At 44.4% G+C, this 19,990-nt stretch overlaps 1 pseudogene; it reads right to left on the reverse strand.

Annotated features, from left to right (window-relative positions):
• Positions 1 to 852: 852 nt before the first annotated feature.
• Positions 853 to 18,224, reverse strand: LOC112632367 (annotated as a pseudogene).
• Between the last annotated feature and the right edge of the window lie 1,766 nt (positions 18,225 to 19,990).

Below are 19,990 nucleotides of genomic sequence, written 5' to 3' on the forward strand. Positions count from 1 at the left end.
AGCACTTTGGGAGGCCGAGATGGGCGGATCACAAGGTCAGGAGATCGAGACCATCCTGGCGAACACAGTGAAACCCCATTTCTACTAAAAATAGAAAAAATTAGCCGGGCATGGTGGCGGGCGCCTGTAGTCCCAGCTACTCGGGAGGCTGAGGCAGGAGAATGGTGTGAACCCAGCAGGCAGAGGTTGCAGTGAGCCGAGATCGCACCACTGCACTCCAGCCTGGGCGACAGAGCCAGACTTTGTCTCAAAAAAAAAAAAAAAAAAGGAGTTGCAGGCGCAGGAGGGATAACACAGGTTTTTTGTTTTTTTTTTTGAGACAGAATCTTGCTCTGTCACCCAGGCTGGAATGCAGTGGCGCAGTCTCAGTTCACTACAACCTCCACCTCCCAGGTTCAAGTGATTCTCCTGCCTCAGCTTTCCAAGTAGCTGGGATTACAGGTGTGCACCACCATGCCTGGCTAATTTTTGTATCTTTAGTAGAGATGGGGTTTCACCATGTTGGCCAGGCTGGTCTTAAACTCCTGACCTCAAGTGATCCACCTGCCTCAGCCTCCCAAAGTGCTGGGATTACAGGCTTGGCCACTACAGCCAACACAGATGTTGTATTCTGACTTGAGTATGTATCCGGATCTGAGGTTCATGAAGTATAGTCACCATAGCTAAAGAAACCAGGATGACAGGTCTCTAATTGTAGGAGGAGCGTGAGCAGAATCTCATGGGAAATAGGGCAGGAAAGGGACTTTAGTTCCTCACCTTCACTTTCGGACCCGGGAACAGCCACATCCAGTACCTCAAGTCACTTCATAATCTCTAGCATCTCCCATCATAGGTGGGGACAGTGAACTGGGGTCAAGAGAACTTACTGAACAGGGGAAGATTACCTGGGTGGATTTTGGTTGGCGCTGCAGTCATGGTGTCTCTGAGGATCCCTTGGCGCTTCTCTCTCTGCAGGTAACAATGGATCCTGGCCCGGAAGAGATGCAGCTTCCCTTCCTAAAGAAGAAAACCAACCCCACAGTCATTCAGAGAGGCAATGAGTGGCTGGGTGCCATATGGAGCTGAGGCCTGGTGACTCCAAGATGGGAATTCGTAAACATAAAATCCATGGAGGATGGAGAGCTTGAAGAGGAGAAGAGCACTGAGGCTGGAGCTGGGAAACACCAATGCTAGGTGGAGGGGTCGAGGAATAACTCAGAGGAAGCTGCCCCAGAGAGAGGGTGCAGGGAGGGACCCCAGCATCTGTTTCTTTTGCTGTCAAGCCTCTCACTGTCTCCATCATAATACAGTAACTCTCAGAAGTGCTTGCAAAGACTTCTGGTTTGAACATGAATGGATCACATTCTCAATTTCTCTTCTTTCAAAAATTACCCATAAGCAACAAGGAAAATGAAACAGATACCATCTATTAGAGACTAGGGGAAATAGATAAACTAGATTAAAAGGATGCCGAAAGCAATGGGAATGAGCAGGGCTTTGGGAGGAAGAGGAGAGAGGATGTTGATAAATGCAAATTTCAGGTGAGGGGTATCCCCAAAGTGCAACAATAAAACTCTGTGTTCAAAATAGTAAGACTAAGGTGTACAGGTTGGCAGTGAATCCGGATTGGTTTCACAAAGCAGTGAAGATATGACTAAATGAGGAAACACAGTGAGACAAGTCATATTTGTAGGAAGCAGTTTGTTTTTGAGGCAGAGAGGGGAAAACACCTCACATTGTGAACAATCTGAAAACTGCCAATTCCGTTGCTGGGGAGAAACATATACTAGAAATTCAGGTGGAAGGCCTAGGTCATAAAGAACAGTTCTGCTATCCTAGAACACAGCCCTGGCTTTTTTCTATTTAATTTTCCCTAAGTAACTGGCCCATGAAAAGAAGAAAAGCCATCAACACAAGGTCTACACAAAAAAAATATTAATAACAAAAACACCCCAATTTTTAAAATGGACAAAGGACGTGAATAGATATTTCTCCCAATATGTGCCAATGAGCATGTGAAAAGATGCCCATCGTCTCTAATCATTAGGAAAATGCGAATGAAAACCACAATGAGGTTAGGCACGGTGGCTTATGCCTGTAATCCCAGTATGTTGGGAGGCTAAGGTGGGAGGATCGCTTGAGGTTAGGAGTTCAAGATCAAGCTGGGCAACAACGGTGACACTCTTTGTCTCCACAAAAAATTAAAAAATAATAATTATTTTGAAAACCACATGAGATACCACTTCACGCTTATGCGGATGACTCTTACCAAAAAATAAAAATGAGCCGGGTGTGGTGGCTCATGCCTGTAATCCCAGCACTTTGGGAGGCCGAGGCGAGTGGATCACCCGAGTTCAGGAGTTCAAGACCAGCCTGGCCAACATGGCCAAACCCCGTCTCTACTAAAATACAAAAATTAACCAGGTGTGGTGGTGACGCCTGTAAACCCAGCTACTCGGGAGGCTGAGGCAGGGGAATCACTTGAACCTGGGAGGCAGAGGTTGCAGTGAGCTGAGATCACACCACTGCACTCCAGCCTGGGCGACAAGAGCAAAACTCCGTGAGGGAGGGAGGGAGGGAGGGAGGGAGGAAGGAAGGAAGGAAGGAAGGAAGGAAGGAAGGAAGGAAGGACGGACGGACAGGAGGGAGGGAAAGAAAGAAAGAAAAACATGGTGAGATACATATTGTGGAGAAGCTGGAATGCTTGTGAATTGCTGGTTGGAGTGGAAAACAATGCAGCTGCTGTGTAAGATAGCTGGTCCATAAAAAACAACACGTTTTTCACCCTGTGTGAACCAACAGGGTGGTTCCTCAAAAAATTAAAAATAAAACTAACATATGATCCAGCAATTCCACTTCTCCATATATATATACCCAAAAGAATTGAAAGCAGGGTCTCAAAGAGATATTTGTATACCAATAGTTATAGCAGAATTATTCACAATAGCCAAAATATGGAAACAAGCCAACTGTCCATTGATGGATGAATGGATGAACAAAAGATGATACATATACATCATGAACTATTATTCCTCCTCAAGAAAGAAGGACATTTTTTTTAGACGGAGTCTCAGCCTGTTGCCCAGGCTGGAGTGCAGTGGCGTGGTCTCGGCTCACTACAAGCTCCGCCTCCCCGGTTCACAGCATTCTCCTGCCTCAGCCTCCCGAGTAGCTGGGACTGCAGGCACCTGCCACCTCGCCCGGCTAATTTTTTGTATTTTTAGTAGAGATGGGATTTCACCGTGTTAGCCGGGATGGTCTCGATCTCATGACCTCATGATCCACCCGACTCGGCCTCCCAAAGTGCTGGGATTACAGGCATCAGCCACCGCACCGGGCCTGTTTTTTTTTTTTTTTTTAAGACGGAATCTCGTTCTGTTGCCCAGGCAGGGGAGTGCAGTGGCACGATCTCGGCTCACTGCAAAGCTCCACCTCCCGGGTTCATGCCATTCTCCTGCCTCAGCCTCCCGAGTAGCTGGGACAACAGGCGCCCGCCACCACGCCCAGCTAATTTTTTGTATTTTTAGTACAGATGGGGTTTCAGCGTGTTAGCCAGGATGGTCTCAATCTCCTGACCTCGTGATCCACCCGCTCAGCCTCCCAAAGTGCTGGGATTACAGGCGTCAGCCACCGAGCCCGGCCTGTTGTTGTTTGAGACAGAGTTCCACTATTGTTGCCCAGGCTGGAGTGCAATGGCACGATCTTGGCTCACTGCAACCTCCCCCACTCCCAGCTTCAAGCGATTCTCCTGCCTCAGCCTCCCGAGTAGCTGAGATTACAGGCATGTGCCACCATGCCCGGCTAATATCTTTTTATTTTTAGTAGAGACGGGGTTTCACCATGTTAGCCAGTCTGGCCTTGAACTTCTGACCTCAGGTTATCCACCCACCTTAGCCTCCCAAAGTGTTGGGATTACAAGCCTGAGCCACGGTGCTTGGCCAGAAGGAAGTTCTGACCCATGCTACAGCATGGATGAACCTTAAAGACATTCTGCTAGGTGAAATAAGCCACTCACAAAAGGACACATGCTGTAGGATTCCCCTCATATGGGATTCTTAGGGTAGTCAAATTCATGAAGCTAGGGAGAGGAGTGGCGGTTGCCAGGGGCTGGGGGAGGGGAATGAGGAGTTATGTTTACTTGGGGCAAAGTTTCAGTTTTGCAAGAGTTCTGTAGATGGTGGTGGCCATGGCTGCACAACAATGTGAGTGCACCTAATGCCACTGACCTGTACATTTAACAATGCTTGAAATAGAAAACTTTAGGTTATATATATTTCACTATAATTAAAATGAATATATATATACACACACACACACACACATTTATAGGCATTTAAGTATATAGACAAAAAGGGATTGGGTGAGGTGGCTCACACCTGTGATGCTAACACTTAAAGAGGCCAAAGCGGGAGGATCGCTTGGGCCCAGAAGTTCAAGACCAACCTGGGCAACAAAGTGAGATCCTGTCTCTATTTAAAAAAAAAAAAAAAAGAATAAAAAAGAAAAAAATTAGCCAGGTGTAGTGGTGCACACCTGTAGCCCAGCTACTTGGGAGATTGAGGTAGGAGGATTGTTTGAGCCTGGGAGATTGAGGCTGCAGTGAGCCGTAATCACAGCACTGCACTCCAGCCTGGGCAACAGAGCAAGACCCTGTCTCAAAAAAACAAACAAAAAAAAAAAAACCAGAAAGACCTAAAGACAGACAGCAACAACAGCAAAAACAAAGGGCAGATAAAGAACACTCACCAGAAATGTGCTGCCAGCAAGCTGATGGAAACTATCATTCTTCTATAATTAATTTTATTAAAGTTGGTGAAGCAATTTCCCCTACAATGTAAGAGCATAAAACAGAGATGTGAGGGCTCAGAGGAAACATGGCAAGGTAACAGGAGGAAAGTAAATGGAAGCTGGTGGAGCTTAGGAAAGAAGAGAACAGAAAAATAAACTCATTACAAAAAATCAATGCTCATTGGATTTTATACAAGAGAAAACAGACACTATTAAGAAAAAGACATAGAAGACAGGGATGAAGTTAAAATAAAGTGCTGAGAAAAAGTTTAACAAAAACATATGGAAAAGGTAGGAATTTTGCTAATGCCAACATATGCTCCTTGGAATCCTCAAAGAAGAAAACTGGAAAATGTGAACAGAACAAATATTTGAAGATAAAATTCAAGAAATATTTCTAGATATAAGAGAGCACAGTAGGTCCCAGGAAAAATGGTTGCTGAATGGTGGCAGCAGGCAAAATGTAAGGAAGTTACTAGATTTCAGATACAACAAAGGAATTTCTTGAGCAACCAAGCATGTTGGCGTCAGACTTTCCAGAACATTCAGCACAGAAACAACAGACTGGCGCCTACAATAGCCATGAAAATAGAAACTCTCAGAAGTGTGTGTGTGTGAAAATTTTGTGTGTTTTATACCTTAGTATAATTTTTTTGACATGCTATTAGTTCTTCAGAGCATAGAAGAAAAGACATTTTGATTCATAATACTATCTTAGTTTTGCTTGTTAGAATCTATCTAGATACTGATAAAGATGATATCTTTTTAGCTTTTTATTCGAAACCTGCATACACGTTTTGCATGTTCTTGATAACAAATGTCAACACTTTGATAAGCAAAAGGAAGTGAACACAGGTCATTTCAAGTCCACCACCCGTGGTAACCACCATCCACACTAATCTTTTGACTGACATATCATTTAACAAAAAAAAAAAAGACTTGACATCCATTTTCTCATGTACCACTCAAAATAACATTGAAGGTAAGCACATTTGTTACTCGCATTGTGTAGCCAAGGAAATTAAAGTTCATTCGGTTGAAGTACTTACCTGGGTCACCCCCTGTTGTCACAGTCTGTGGGCGCTGGGTAGCTACCTCGAGAGATCCACATTTTGTTCCTGTATGGGTCTGCACGTGACAGTAACTGGAATTTCAGGCAGATGAGCTGAGGCAGCTTTGAGCAAGGAGTCCAAGGGTTCGGGCCACTGTTGACCACTGCCTGCCCCTATAAATATATAACCACTCAAGGGAGTTGCATAAATATTCTGGTCTTCTCATCAGAAAAAATCAGCACAGAGGAAAGCGTATATTTACCTTGGAACAGAACCATGACCATGGACAGCTCTGCCCCTTCTGCCCTTTTTAATCCAAGCAATGTTTGTGAAGAGCACAGATGTGACCCTGAAGGTTCTTGACAAACCAGCACTGCCCAGACGACCGTGTAAATGATTCCCTGGAGACCTTATCAAATTGCTGATTGTGTTTCAGGAGGTCTTGGACAGGACAGGGCCTGGAATTCTGTCTTTTTTTTTTTTTTTTTTTTTTTGAGACAGAGTTTCGCTCTTGCTGCCCAGGCTGGAGTGCAGTGTTGCAATCTCGGCTCACTGCAACCTCCACGTCTCAGGTTCAAGCGATTCTCCTGCCTCAGCCTCCCAAGTAGCTGGGACTACAGGTGCATGCCACCATTCCCAGCTAATTTTTGTATTTTTAGTAGAGACAGGGTTTCACCATGTTGGCCAGGCTGGTCTCCATTTCTTTTTTTTTTTCTTTTTGAGATGGAGTCTTGTTCTGTCTCCCAGGCTGGAGTGCAGTGGTGCGATCTTGGCTCACCGCAACCTCTGTCTCCTGGGTTCAAGCAATTCTCCTGCCTCAGCCTCCCAAGTAGCTAGGACTACAAGTGTGTGCCACCATGCCCAACTAATTTTTTTGTATTTTCAGTAGAGATGGGATTTCACTATGTTGCTCAGGTTGGCCTCGAACTCTTAACCTCAAATGATCCACCTGCCTTGGCCTCCCAAACTGTTGGGATTACAGGCATGAGCCACCGCGTCCAGCCGGAATTCTGTATTTTTAACCGAACTCCCAAATGACACGGATGCTGTCAGTCTTGAAGAGAACAGAATAGTCAGGTGGTAAGAAACCCTCCTCCAGGGCACCATGGCTCTCAGGCTAAGGCCAAGGGCTTTTTCTGTGGTTTCCATGGCTTGATGAGAGGCCCCGCACCACTCTCCACCCTCCTCCTTCACTCTCGTTACTGAACAGTCCCTTGATCAACAAAAGGCCCATTTCCAGCAAACATGAAGCACTCCTATAATTATTAAGAAGAAGATAAATAGTTCAATAGAAAAGTGATTGAGAAACTTGAATAGGTACTTGACAAAAGATATCCAATGGCCAGTAAATATTTGAAAAGATGCTCAACCTCATTAGTGCAGTCATTCATCACCTAACGAAGGGGATACATTCTGAGAAACGCATCCTTAGGCAATTTCATCATTGCACAAACATCACAGAGTGTATTTACACAAACCTAGGTGGTCTGGCCTATTCCATGCCTAGGCTACGTGGTATGGCCCATTGCTCCCAGGCTACAGGCCTGTACAGCACGCGCTTGTACCGAATATTGCAGGCAACTGTAACACAATGGTAAGTATTTGTGTCTCTAAACATCTCTAAATATAGAAAAGGGACAGTAAAAATATGATATAAAAGATTAAAATGGGCTGGGCAAGGTGGCTTACACCTGTAACCCCAGGACTTTGGGAGGTCGAGGCTGGCGGATCACCTGAGGTCAGGAGTTTGAGACAAACCTGGCCAACATGATGAAACCCTGTCTGTACTAAAATAAAAAATTAGCCGGGTGTGGTAGCGCATGTCTGTAATCCCAGCTACTTGGGAGGCTGAGGCAGGAGAATCACTTGAACCCAGGAGGCAGAGGTTGCAGTGAGCTGAGATCGTACCACTGCACTCCAGCTCGGGTGACAGAGTGAGACTCAATCTCAGAAAGAAAAAAAACTGCATTATAATTTTATGGGAGCACTATTGTATATGCAGTTCATCTTTGACCAAAATGTCGTTATGCAGTGTGTGACTGTAATTTGTGGGTTTTTTTTTTTTTTTTTTTTTTTTGCTTAAAGACCAGTGTGATAGTATGTAATTTACAATTAGGCAAGTGCAAATTAAAAGCGCAATGATAGACACGCCCTTCCCAGGCTGTGAAGCGTCATCACATGGTGAAGACCTGCCCTCTGCACACCAGGGAGACCCCAGACCTTCCAGGCCAGTGTCTGACAGCACTCACAGGCCTAACTCTTTGTCAAAGTCCTACAGAGCCCTAAGATCTCATTGCAATGAAAAATGCACTTACATCATCAGCTCCCAGGCCAAACAACCCGGAGGAGTCTGAAAGGGGAAAAGGGGATGTGTTGCGGGAAGTCAGGGACCCTGAACGAAGGGACCGGCTGAAGCCGCGGCAGAACATAAATTGTGAAGATTTCATGGACATTTATTAGTTCCCCAAATTAATACTTTTATAATTTATTATGCCTGTCTTTACTGTAATCTCTGAACATAAATTGTGAAGATTTCATGGACACTTATCACTTCCCCAATGAATATCCTTGTGATTTCCTATGCCTGTCTTTACTTCAATCTCTTAATCCCGAAATCTTCTTTGTAAGCTGAGGAGGATGAATGTCGCCTCATAGACCAGTATGAACTGCACTAATTGTTTGTAGAGCATGTGTGTTTGAGCAATATGAAATCTGGGCATCTTAAAAAAAGACCAGGATAACAGCGATGTTCAGGGAACAAGAGTGGTAACTTTGAACTGGCCGTCAGTGAGCCAGACGGAACAGAGCTATATTCCTCCTCTTTCATAAGCAAATAGGAGAAATATCGCCGAATTCTTTTTCTCAGCAAGGAACATCCCTGAGAAAGAGAATGCGCCCTGAAGGTAGGCTTATAGACGGCCCCTTTTTAAGGCGACCCGTCTTTTATGGTCAAAGCCGAAGCCGATGGGATGAAATAAGCCCCGGTCTCCTACAGTGCTCCCAGGCTTATCAGGTGGACAAAAATTCCCACCTAATAAATTTTGGTCAGACAGGCTATCTGCTCTCAAACCCTGTTTCCTGATAAGATGTTATCAATGACAATGCGTGCCCGAAACTTCATTAGCAATTTTAATTTCACCTCATCCCGTGGTCCTGTGATCTCGCCCTGCCTCTACTTGCTTTGTGATATTTTATTACCTTGTGAAGTATGTGATCTCTGTGACCCACACCCTATTCGTGCACTCCCTCCCCTTTTGAAAATCGCTAATAAAAACTTGCTGGTTGCTCGGGGAGCATCACGGATCCTGCCGACATGTGATGTCTCCCCCAGACACCCAGCTTTACATTTATCTCTCTTGTGCTCTTTCCCTTTATTTCTCAACCCAGCTGAGACACTTGGGAAATAGAAAAGAACCCACGTTAAACATTGGGGGCGGGTTCTCCCGATAGGTAGTGATGCCCAGGAGAAACCCACGGAGTTGCATCACCTGGGGGTGCTGGCCCATCCTCAGCGGGGTTTCTTTACTGAGACCCTCTCTGGGCTGGAGATGCTCATGTCCAAACTGGGACCTGCAGGTGCCTCTCCAGAGGCTTCAAAGTCTCCTTGAAGAGGCCGGGCGCAGTGGCTCACACCTGTAATCTCAGCACTTGGGGAGACGGAAACAGGCACATCACTTGACATCAGGAGTTCAAGACCAGTCTGGCTAACATGGTGAAATCCCGTTTCTACCAAAAATACAGAAATTAGCTGGGCATGGTGGTGCAAGCCTGTAGTCCCAGCTAATCAGGAAGCTGAGGCAGGAGAATCACTTGAACCTGGGAGGTGGAGGTTTCACTGAGCCAAGATCACGCCACTGCACTCCAGTCTGGGTGACAAAGTGAATGAGACTCTCTCTCTCAGGAAAAAAAAAAAAAAATTAGCCGGGCGCGGTGGCGGGTGCCTGTAGTCCCAGCTGCTGGGGAGGCTGAGGCAGGAGAATGGCGTGAACCCGGGAGGCAGAGCTTGCAGTGAGCTGAGGTTGCGCCACTGCACTCCAGCTTGGGTGACACAGCGAGACTCCGTCTCAAAAAAAAAAAAAAAAAAAAAGTCTGGAAGCAAGCAGCAACAAAACTGCGGAGCTTTGATGACCCCAGAATTTGAGATGGTTGGTAATTGTTCTCAGAACATGAAACCCAGAAAATAAGTTGGAACATCGATAAGGCTTTATAACCTCCTGTATAAATTTCCCTTATCTGGCTGGGCACGGTGGCTCACACCTGTAATCCCAGCACTTTGGGAGGCCGAGATAGGTGGATCACCTGAGGTCGGGAGTTCAAGACCAGCCTGGCCAACATGGTGAAACCTCACCTCTACTAAAAATACAAAAATCAGCTGGGCGTGGTGGTGGGCTCCTGTAATCCAGTTACTAGGGAGGCTGAGGCAGGAGGATCACTTGAACCTGGGAGGTGGAGGTTGCAGTGAGGTGAGATCATGCCACTGCATCCCAGCCTGGGTAACAAAGCGAGACCCTGCCTCAATAAATAAGTAAATAACTACATTTCTCATATCTTCATCATACGCTGGAATTTGAAATCTATATTATCCAGAGTGTGCACTCCAACCATGAGTCATGCTTGTGGTTGGAGAATCCTGCAGTTCTGCTGGAGCAGGAAATGTGGTATTTTGCTTCTGCACAACTAGTCATTTATATTGCCAGACTCAAGATACCTACACATGACTCGATCATTGACATTCTACATGAATTCTTGAAAAGTCCCCATTCTTTGCTCATCTTTTCCCTCTACGGACAACATAATATGCTGGGAAGGGCTTTTCAGGTAGGCTTACTGGGGTCTGAATCCTGTATTGCAGGGCAAGTTTTCACCTCTAAGCCTCAGCTTCTCCATCTGTAAAATGGAGCTAACCCTACCTGCCTTTATGATATCTCATAATCCTCACAAATAACCTTGCATGTAAAAGGCCTCAGATCTATGTAAGTGCTTTGCAATATTCATTTTCTTCCAGCTTCTCGTTTGTTTTGAGACAAGGTCTCCCTCTATCGCCCAGGCTGGAGTACAGTGGTGCGATCTTGGTTCACTGCAGCCTCAACCTCCCAAACTCAAGTGACCCTCCTGCCTCAGCCTCCCAGGTAGCTGGGACCACAGGCGTGCACCACCACCCTCAGCTAATTTTTGTATTTTTTTGTACGTATTAGAAAAACATCAAAGTTCAACCATGAATCCAGCACATTATCAAATGAATAGACAACAATTCTACCAACAAACTTAAGAAAATATCATTATCTATGAAATTCAAGTACTACTGCCTGAAGGGCATTTACAGAACTCTCACCTCAAGGTTTCCCTGCAAAACAAGGTGAAATGCATACTCAAGCCTCTTTAAGTATGAGCCACTGATAAAAACAATATACTTGCAACTTGTGTAACATTTCATACATTTTTTTCAAGCACTGCACAATAACTAATTCACATCAGGCTTTCCAAATTAGAAAAGCTTCACTTATAGAACTTCTTTCCAGTGGGAGTTTTCACATACTTCAAGCAAATGTTAAAACTGAAAGTATTCTTGCAGTTTCTAAACTATTAAGAGTTTTAATCCTGTGCACGTTCTTGTATTTACAAGGTCCAGCCAGCTACAGTGTGCATTTTCATATGTCCTTGAGTGGGTATGAGAGAAATGAAGCATTCCCATGTTCTGGACATTCATAGGGTTTTTCTCAGGAATGAGCTGATGTCTTCAAATGGGACTAACACAACTGAAGGCCTTACCACAAATTTAGATTCAAAAGGCTTTTCTCCACTCTGAGTCCTCCCAAATCTTCAAAAACAGGAAAATCTGAAGACTTGACCACATTTCCTACATTCTTAAGGTTTCTCTGCAGTGTGAGCTCTTTCGTGTTTATGAGGGAATGGGAAAGAGTAAATGTTTTAGCACATTTCTTACATTCAAGGGGCTTTATTTATTTATTTATTTTTGAGATGGAGTCTCACTCGTCGCCAGGCTGGAGTGCAGTGGCACAATCTCGGCTCACTGCAACTTCCGCCTCCTGGGTTCAAGTGATTCTCCTGCCTCAGCCTCCTGAGTAGCTGGGATTACAAGCATATGCTACCACACCCAGCTAATCTACGTATTTTTAGTAGAGACAAGGTTTCACCATGTTGGCCAGGATGGTCTCGATCTCCTGACCTTGTGATCCGCATGCACAGGGCTTCCCCACAACCCCCCGTGGCTTTTTATGTCCTTGAAAAAGAACTAAGACAACTGAAATGTGCCACCATGCCCAGCTAATTATTTTCTTTTTTTTTTTTTTTTTTTCAGACAGAGTCTCGCTCTGTCGCCCAGGCTGCAGTGCAGTGGTGCAATCTCGGCTCACTGCAAGCTCCGCCTCCCGGGTTCCCGCCATTCTCCTGCCTCAGCCTCCCGAGTAGCTGGCATGAGCCACCACACTCGGCATTATTTTATTTTTTGTAGAGACGGGGTTTCACCATGTTGCCCAGGTTGTTTCACATTGTTTTAATCCAGGCTGGTTATGAACTCTTGGGCTCAATACACACACACCTTGGCCTCCCAAAGTGCTGGGATTATAGGCTGAGTCACTACACCCAGCCTCTATATCATGACTTCTTTCATGGCGAGTAAGGTGACTGGAACAAGTGTAGGCTTTACCGCATCTCTTACATTCATAGGGTTTTTCTCCAGTATGAATTCGTTCGTGGAGGTGAAGGGAACTGACGCGACTGAAGACTTGGTCACACTGTTTACATTCATAGGGTCTCTCTCCAGTATGAACGCTTCCATGGTCATGAAGGGAAGTGGAACAGCTGAAGGCTTCATCACATTTGGTACATTTATAGGGTCTTTCTCCAGTGTGAGTCCTTTCACGCGTCTTAAAAGAACAAGAAAATCTGAATGTTTTCCCACATTCCTTACATTCGTAGGGTTTCTCTCCAGTGTGAGTTCGTTCATGTATTAGACAAGAACTGGAAACAGTGAACGCTTTACCACATTGTTTACATTGATAGGGTTTTTCTCCTGTGTGAGTTCTCTGATGTCTTTCAACTGAATTGAGAAAATGAAAAGCTTTCCTACATAGCGTACATTTATAAGCTGGATTTCCACTGTGCATTACCACATGTCTTCTGACACCTGGAACAGAAATGAAGAATTTCTCACACTGTTCCCATTTATATGGCTTCTCTCCGTATGGTTTGTATCCTGAGTGAACCAGGATGTGCCTATTAAGGCCTATTAAGGAGGGAATGACGTACAAAGACTTTTCCACAAATACTGCATTTACATTGTTTTCATCCAGTAGAAATGTTCTCATTCAGATCAAGATTTGGAATTTGGCTGACAACTTATCCATACTGACTACCTTCTTTGCTTTCACACAATCTCTGTACCACATGATTTCTATAAAAAAATGACAAGCACATTATTATTGGTTTAATAACTTTCTACTTATTAATAGGTCTTGGACTTACACTGCTACCAATACCAGGGAAAACGCATTTTTTTTTTTCCCATGACTGAATTATTTGAAAGCAAATGGGTTACTACTGAAAACACAGCTACCACCTGCATGGCTATGACCAAAATAGTAACATTCATATACACTCTTGTAGTACTATTTTCAAGTAAACTGTTTTCCAAACACTGACTGCTACACTGAAGTACGTTACATTTTGGGTGAAATTTTTCTAAAAAGAAAGAAATTTCAAGTGACCCTTACTTGTTTTGATTGCTTGTTTTTAAGTTCATGACATGCTAAGATTCCTTCAGAGGACTTTATTTCCTCTTCTCAGTGCAAATTATCTTATATCTTTCCCAGGTTTTTCGAAGTGATCTACAATATTCTGGTCTTTCCATTTGTTTCCTAAACTGCAGACCCACAAAATTATCATGAATTATTACAAGCTATAGAAACATTACTAGATTTCATGTTCATTGTACACCGTGCCCATGCCTGATTTATTCACCAAATCATTCCCTTGCCACATTCCAAATCACAAATAGCACTGATGATAGGGAAATACTTCTGTAATTAAGTGAAATGTGTTGTCATTCTCACCTACAGAAGCCAGGTTCCTGCAGGTTTCCTGCATCACTTCTCTGCAGAGATTCTTCTGAGAAGAATCTAGCAAAGCCCATTCCTCCTGGGAAAAGTTCACAGCCACATCCGCAAAAGCCACGGAGTCCTAGAACATTCCACACATGTGGATAGAAGGATGGGTGAGACTGACAGCACTGGGAATCTATACTCAATTCATAAGCTGTTTACATGATTCTAAAATTTCCAAGCATTTATTCTATGACTTGATTGTCACAACTCTTACTCTGTTCACACATACTCCCTCCCACACAGCAGTACTAATGCTAGAATTGAACTATTCAAAAAGGCAACAGCAAAGGAGAAACAACCATCTCATTAGAGAATCCAGGGAGTAAGATGTGCTGCTAGGAGTTACCTTTTAACTTCACTTTGTACATTTCTAGTATCTGTCATAATAAAGTCCTACCTGATGTGCATAAGGGAGTTAATATTATCAGTCCTGAGACTACTTGTTCTTAAAAATGCCTGCTCCCAAAGTTCAATCTTTGTTTGTATTAGTAACTTACATTTTGAAAGGGATTCCACCAACCTAGGTGATAAGAACGACTCACTGTCTCTAAATGGCTTACGCAATATATTTGCCAAAACTACTTCTGCTGAAGGTCTATTATTTTGTGTCACTGCAGTGGTGCTTAGGGAACTAGACACCAAAACACAGTCTGAAAGTAAGTGTTCAGTGAATTTCCCTGGTAGACAATATTGTACATGTGCTGTCACTTGTTAACTGGGGAGTTGAACCCATTCCATGTGATTACACCAAAAGAGAATAGGCTTATTAAATTTAATTGAGTAGTAAATAAAACAAATAATTGATATTTAACAATACTAATACAACAATTTTTTCAATTTCTATTGCACAATGTCAAGGCAGAAAGGAATAAAAGGAAATATGACACATGTTTTTTAAAATGACATTAATGTCACCACTTCCAGATGCTATTCCTATGAAATCACATAAATTCCCAAATCAGGTTTTTTTAGGCAAGAAAAACTACTTTTTCATATGTAGTAAAAATGACAAATGTCTAATGATTTTTAGTCGTCTAAAAAAAGAGTGATGGCTTGTCTAACATACTTCTAAGATTTTCAAATGAAAATATTCAGGACAGCACAGTATTAGCAGAGATGAGCAAGCAGACCAAGGGAAAAAAAAGTCTTAATGACCCAGCATTTATATGGAAAGTTGAGGAATGATAGAGTAGGCACTGTAGAATAGAAAAAGAAATCACATGCACTTTAAAATATGAGGCAAACCAGGCTGGCATCTACTTGGGAAAATGCATTGCATCCTTCTCTACTCTATGAACAATAGTCAACTTATTATATATCAAATATGAAAGATAAAACCAGAACACTTTCAGAAGTCACAGGAAGTTTTTTTTTATCAAGGATTAGGCAGAATTTTTTTTTTATGTAAGAAAAAAGTGATAAAGGAACAGACAAACTCAAACATATTAAAATTTAGGGAATAAAAAGAAAATAGAGTGGGCCGGGCGTGGTGGCTCACGCCTATAATCCCAGCACCTTGGGAGGCTGAGGCAGGGGATCACCTGAGGTCAGGAGGTTGAGACCAGCCTGGCCAACATGGCAAAACCCCGTCTTTTTGTTGTTTGTTTGTCTGTTTTTTGAGACGGAGTCTCGCGTTGCCGCTTGGGCTGGGGTGCAGTGGCAAGATCTTGGCTCACTGCAACCTCCACCTCCTGGGTTCAAGCAATTCTCTTGCCTCAACCTCCCGAGTAGCTGGGATTACAGGTGCCTGCCACCACGCTCAGCTAATTTTTTTGTATTTTTAGTAGAGACAGGGTTTCACCATGTTGGCCAGGCTGGTCTGGAACTCCTGACCTCGTGATGCGCCCACCTTGGCCTCCCAAAGTGCTGGGATTACAGGCATGAGCCACCCTGCCAGGCCTAAAACCCCGTGTTTACTAAAAATACAAAAATTAGCTGGGTGTGGTGGTGGGTGCCTATAATCCCAGATACGCGGGAGGCTGACACAGGAGAATCACTTGAACCCGGGAGGCGGAGGTTGCAGTAAGCAAAGATGGCGCCACTGCACTCCAGCCGGGCTACAGAGCAAGACAGTGTCTACAAAAAACAAAAAACAACAAAAAAGACCCTCAGATATCCAGATAAGAGGATACAGATGTGTCCAGTGTCATAAATTCTTCACCATGCTACAAGAGGGGAACTGACATTTTGGTGAATCTTTGTAAATCATCAATTTATCTATCACACTTTTATTTCACCAGTAGCATTTACAAAGCTAAGTCCTACAATTCCATTTGAAATTACCCTTAAAAAGAACAGACCTTTAAAACTTACTACACTCACTCTGGGGAAGAAATAAATACGAATTTCTAGCAAATAAAATACATCCTTTTACCTTGCCTCTTTGGAAATAGTATTTTTACCTTTCAAGCTGTACTGACAAAATGTATCTTACAGTCAATGAAAAACTGAAAGGCCAATAAGCGGACAAGCCTTTTCAAGGTAACAAACTCAGGGAGAGGCAGTGCTGACTCCAACACAGACCTTTCTAAGTGTCACGGCAGGCCATTCTATTCCTCTTCCTCTGGACACACATCCTGTTCAGTAAAGTACTCAGTGACCTCCTAGGAGGCACTGGCACTGCTCTTTGTCCTCCTGTGTGCCTTTAAGTGCATTTTAATATTCAGGTTCTTGCACATCCTCTCTGGGGCGGGTTTTCCTTGTCCTTTGGGACAATTTTTCTCTCTTCACAAGTCTGAGACTATCTAGAGAGCAGAAATCATTTCTGCCTTTTCCTCTCAGTATCAGCATCCCATTGGCAGACCATCAATGTGTCTCCGAGGAATAAAAACTCCAGCTGGAGCAACAGTTTTAATGACCTAACTTTCATGACATTACATTGTATTGTCCATTAATTTTAATATCCTAAAATTTTAATGACCCTAAGGGGTCACCATTTTAGATGAAACTATACCAGGAGATTCCTCTAAGGCCAAGAGCATCCAGCTGCTCCCCTGAGAGACTCTACCCCCTATCTCAGGCTGTCCCTGGCGATGAGATGACCCCGGGGCTGATACTCACTAGACCCTCCAATAGACATGGCCACTGTGGGTATCCTGGGTCATCCCCAGACAGTTCTAAAATACCAGGACTAGGAAAAGACAGGAGGGTGGCTGAGGACACAACACCCTGTAAAGTTTTCACCGGGGGACCTCAACCTAAAGACATTTTGGTAATATGTACACTTAGGAAAGATGAAGAGAGGCACAAAGATTTTTTTTTTACAGTAGAGTGTCAGATGATTTATTCCCTGCTTTCCTCTCATGTAAAATGTTTGGAAACAGAAACATTTTGGCCAAGGTGGCTCACGCCTGTAATCCCAGCGCTTTAGGAGGCCTAGACGGGCGATCAATTAAGGTCAGGAGTTCGAGATCAACCTAGCCAACATGGCAAAACCCTGTCTCTACCAAAAATACAAAAATTAGCTGGACGTGGTGGTGGGCGCCTGTAAGCTCAGCTACTTGGGAGGCTGAGGCAGAAGAATCGCTTGAACCCGGGAGTCAGAGGTTGCAGTGAGCTGAGACTGCACCATTGCACTCCAGCCTGACGACAGGGCAAGACTCTGTCTCAAAAAATATATATATATAAAATACATATGTTATATATACTATACAATATAAGATATTATATTATTATATATTATATAAAATATATGTATTGTATAATATATAATATATATTTTATATATATATGGTTTGCTTCCTCATTAACCTTATTAAAGCCTCTCATTTAGCCTCTCATTAGCTTCCTCATTAACCTTATCAAAGCCTCTCATTTACGCCCCTCCTGTGGACCCCAAACCACAAACCATGACTGCGGTACCCGGTTTATGATTCGCCGTTTGCTCAAACACACCGTTTAACGTTTTAACAAAACCTCAGGTTAATTTCAAGGGGAGAAAGGTAGGACTGGAAGCTCCATGAACCACAGCTCCTCCCACGCTGGAATCCCGCACACCGAGTCGGGGCTCTCCCGGATCACCCTCTGGTGGTCACCGCACTACCTGGGTGGGGGAGGCGCGGGGTTCCCGAGAGGGCTCCGGCCGGCCGAAGTGGCGCCCACAGGTACAGACCGGACGCAGGGGTCCCGCTGCCCGCCCCGCCCGGCTCTGCACAGAAGGGGACTGAGGCCCGGCTGCGCCCGGCGACTCGGTCCGCAGGTTCCGCAGCCGATGGCTGGTTCCAGGAGGTTTCAACTAGCCTTCTTCCCCACTTCGGGAAGCCAGGCGCAGTCCACTCACCATTCCTCTGCTTCCCGGGTGTCCTGGCGTCAGCTAGGGATGTCCCAATACCCGCAGGTCACAGGGTGGCAGAGGCTGCTGCAGAGCCACCTGGGCCTCCCAGAGTCAAGAAGTAGCAGCGGTGACTAACAGGAAGAGCCTACTGTGGCGAAAGCGAGACAAAGCGCCCGCCAGCCAGAGCCCGGAAGCCGCCCTCTCCTTTCCGGCGGCGCGCCTGATTGAAGGGTCCCCACCCCAGCGCGCCTGATTGTACGGGGCTTCAGGCCCCGCCCCCTCAGGCCCCGCCCCCTCAGGCCCTGAGTGACAGGAGATTGCATTCTCACGTGAGGCTGGATGAGGCCAGAATGACCGTTTTGGCCTAGCAGTTTGTAGGGGGTGCGTACTTCCTGCGCTGGGATCTGACCATGCAAGGAGGACATTCATATTTAACCTTGTATACAAGGTTATAGCTATTTGTGCATTTTATATATATATATATACACACATATAAAATTGCAAGCAATGTAATGACAATTCTGTAACTGCCCAGTGGGTTCACCTTGCCCGCTACCTAGACAGATCCAATTTCTCAAGACGGAGAAATAGCAATAGAGAAAGAGTAATTCACGCAAGAGTCGGCTGTGCGGGAGACCGGAGTATTTTATTATTTTATTTTATTTTATTTTATTTTATTTTATTTTTCTGAAACGGAGTCTTGCTCTGTCGCCCAGGCTGGAGTGCAGCCTCGGGGTTTTATGATTATTCAAATCAGTCTCCCTAAGCATTTGGGGATACGAGTATTTAGCAAGTTTATTTTGCCAAGGTTGGGGATACTTGTGCATGACACAGCCTCAGGATGTCCTGATGACAGTTGCCCAAGGTGGTCAGAGCACAGCTTGGTTTTGCTGGAGATAAATGCTCGGTGCCGCAAAGTGAAACAAGCACTCAAGCGAAAGTTTTCTCAGCAACGCAATTTACTTCTGCGGAAGCCTGCTGCTCGCATCCATCACAATCGCAAGAGCACACTGAACAAAGGAAAGCAGGGGTTTTTATTCCTAACGCAATCCCTACCTCTGGCATGGGCTGGGGCCAGACCTCAAGATCTAAACTGACCCGTTTGGCTATTTGTGAATATTTTCCCAAATAAGGAAGGGGAAAGGGGGATGTGAGTTACAACGGTGGGACGTGTGGTTTCGAAGGGAGAAATGGGTGCAGAGCAGGTAACCAAGGGAACAGATGTGAATTATTGATTAGAACTGACTGGAAGGTTGTTTACAGTAACCAAGGGCAAGCAGGCATGGAGAACAAGAAAGTTGAGTTCCAGAACAAAAAACAAGAACGTTAACATGCCAAACCCTGGAAGCGAAACTGACTGTATCTGACAGTTTTATACATTTTAGGGAGACAGAAGACATCAATCAACATATGTAAGAGGAACATTGGTTTGATCCGGTACAACCTGAAGCAAAAGTGGGTCAACTCGAAGCCAGGAGGGGGCTTCCAGGTCACAGATAGGTGAGAGACGAACGGTTGCATTCTTCCGAGTTTCTGATGAGCCTTTCCAAAGGAGGCAATAAGATATGCATTCTTCTCAGTGAGCAGGGGATGACTTTGAATACAATGGGAGGCAGGTTTGCCCTAAGCAGTTCCCAGATTGACTTTTCCCTTTATCTTAGTGATTTGGGGGTCCCAAAATATTTTCCTTTCCAATTTCCCCCTTTTGTTTTAAAAATATTTTGGAGAAAGCGTTTTAGAAGAAAATCAGTCTCTGGTGCCAGGTTTTGTCTGAT

The sequence above is a fragment of the Theropithecus gelada genome, chromosome 10 (assembly GCF_003255815.1).
Source record: "Theropithecus gelada isolate Dixy chromosome 10, Tgel_1.0, whole genome shotgun sequence".
Lineage (NCBI taxonomy): Eukaryota > Metazoa > Chordata > Mammalia > Primates > Cercopithecidae > Theropithecus > Theropithecus gelada.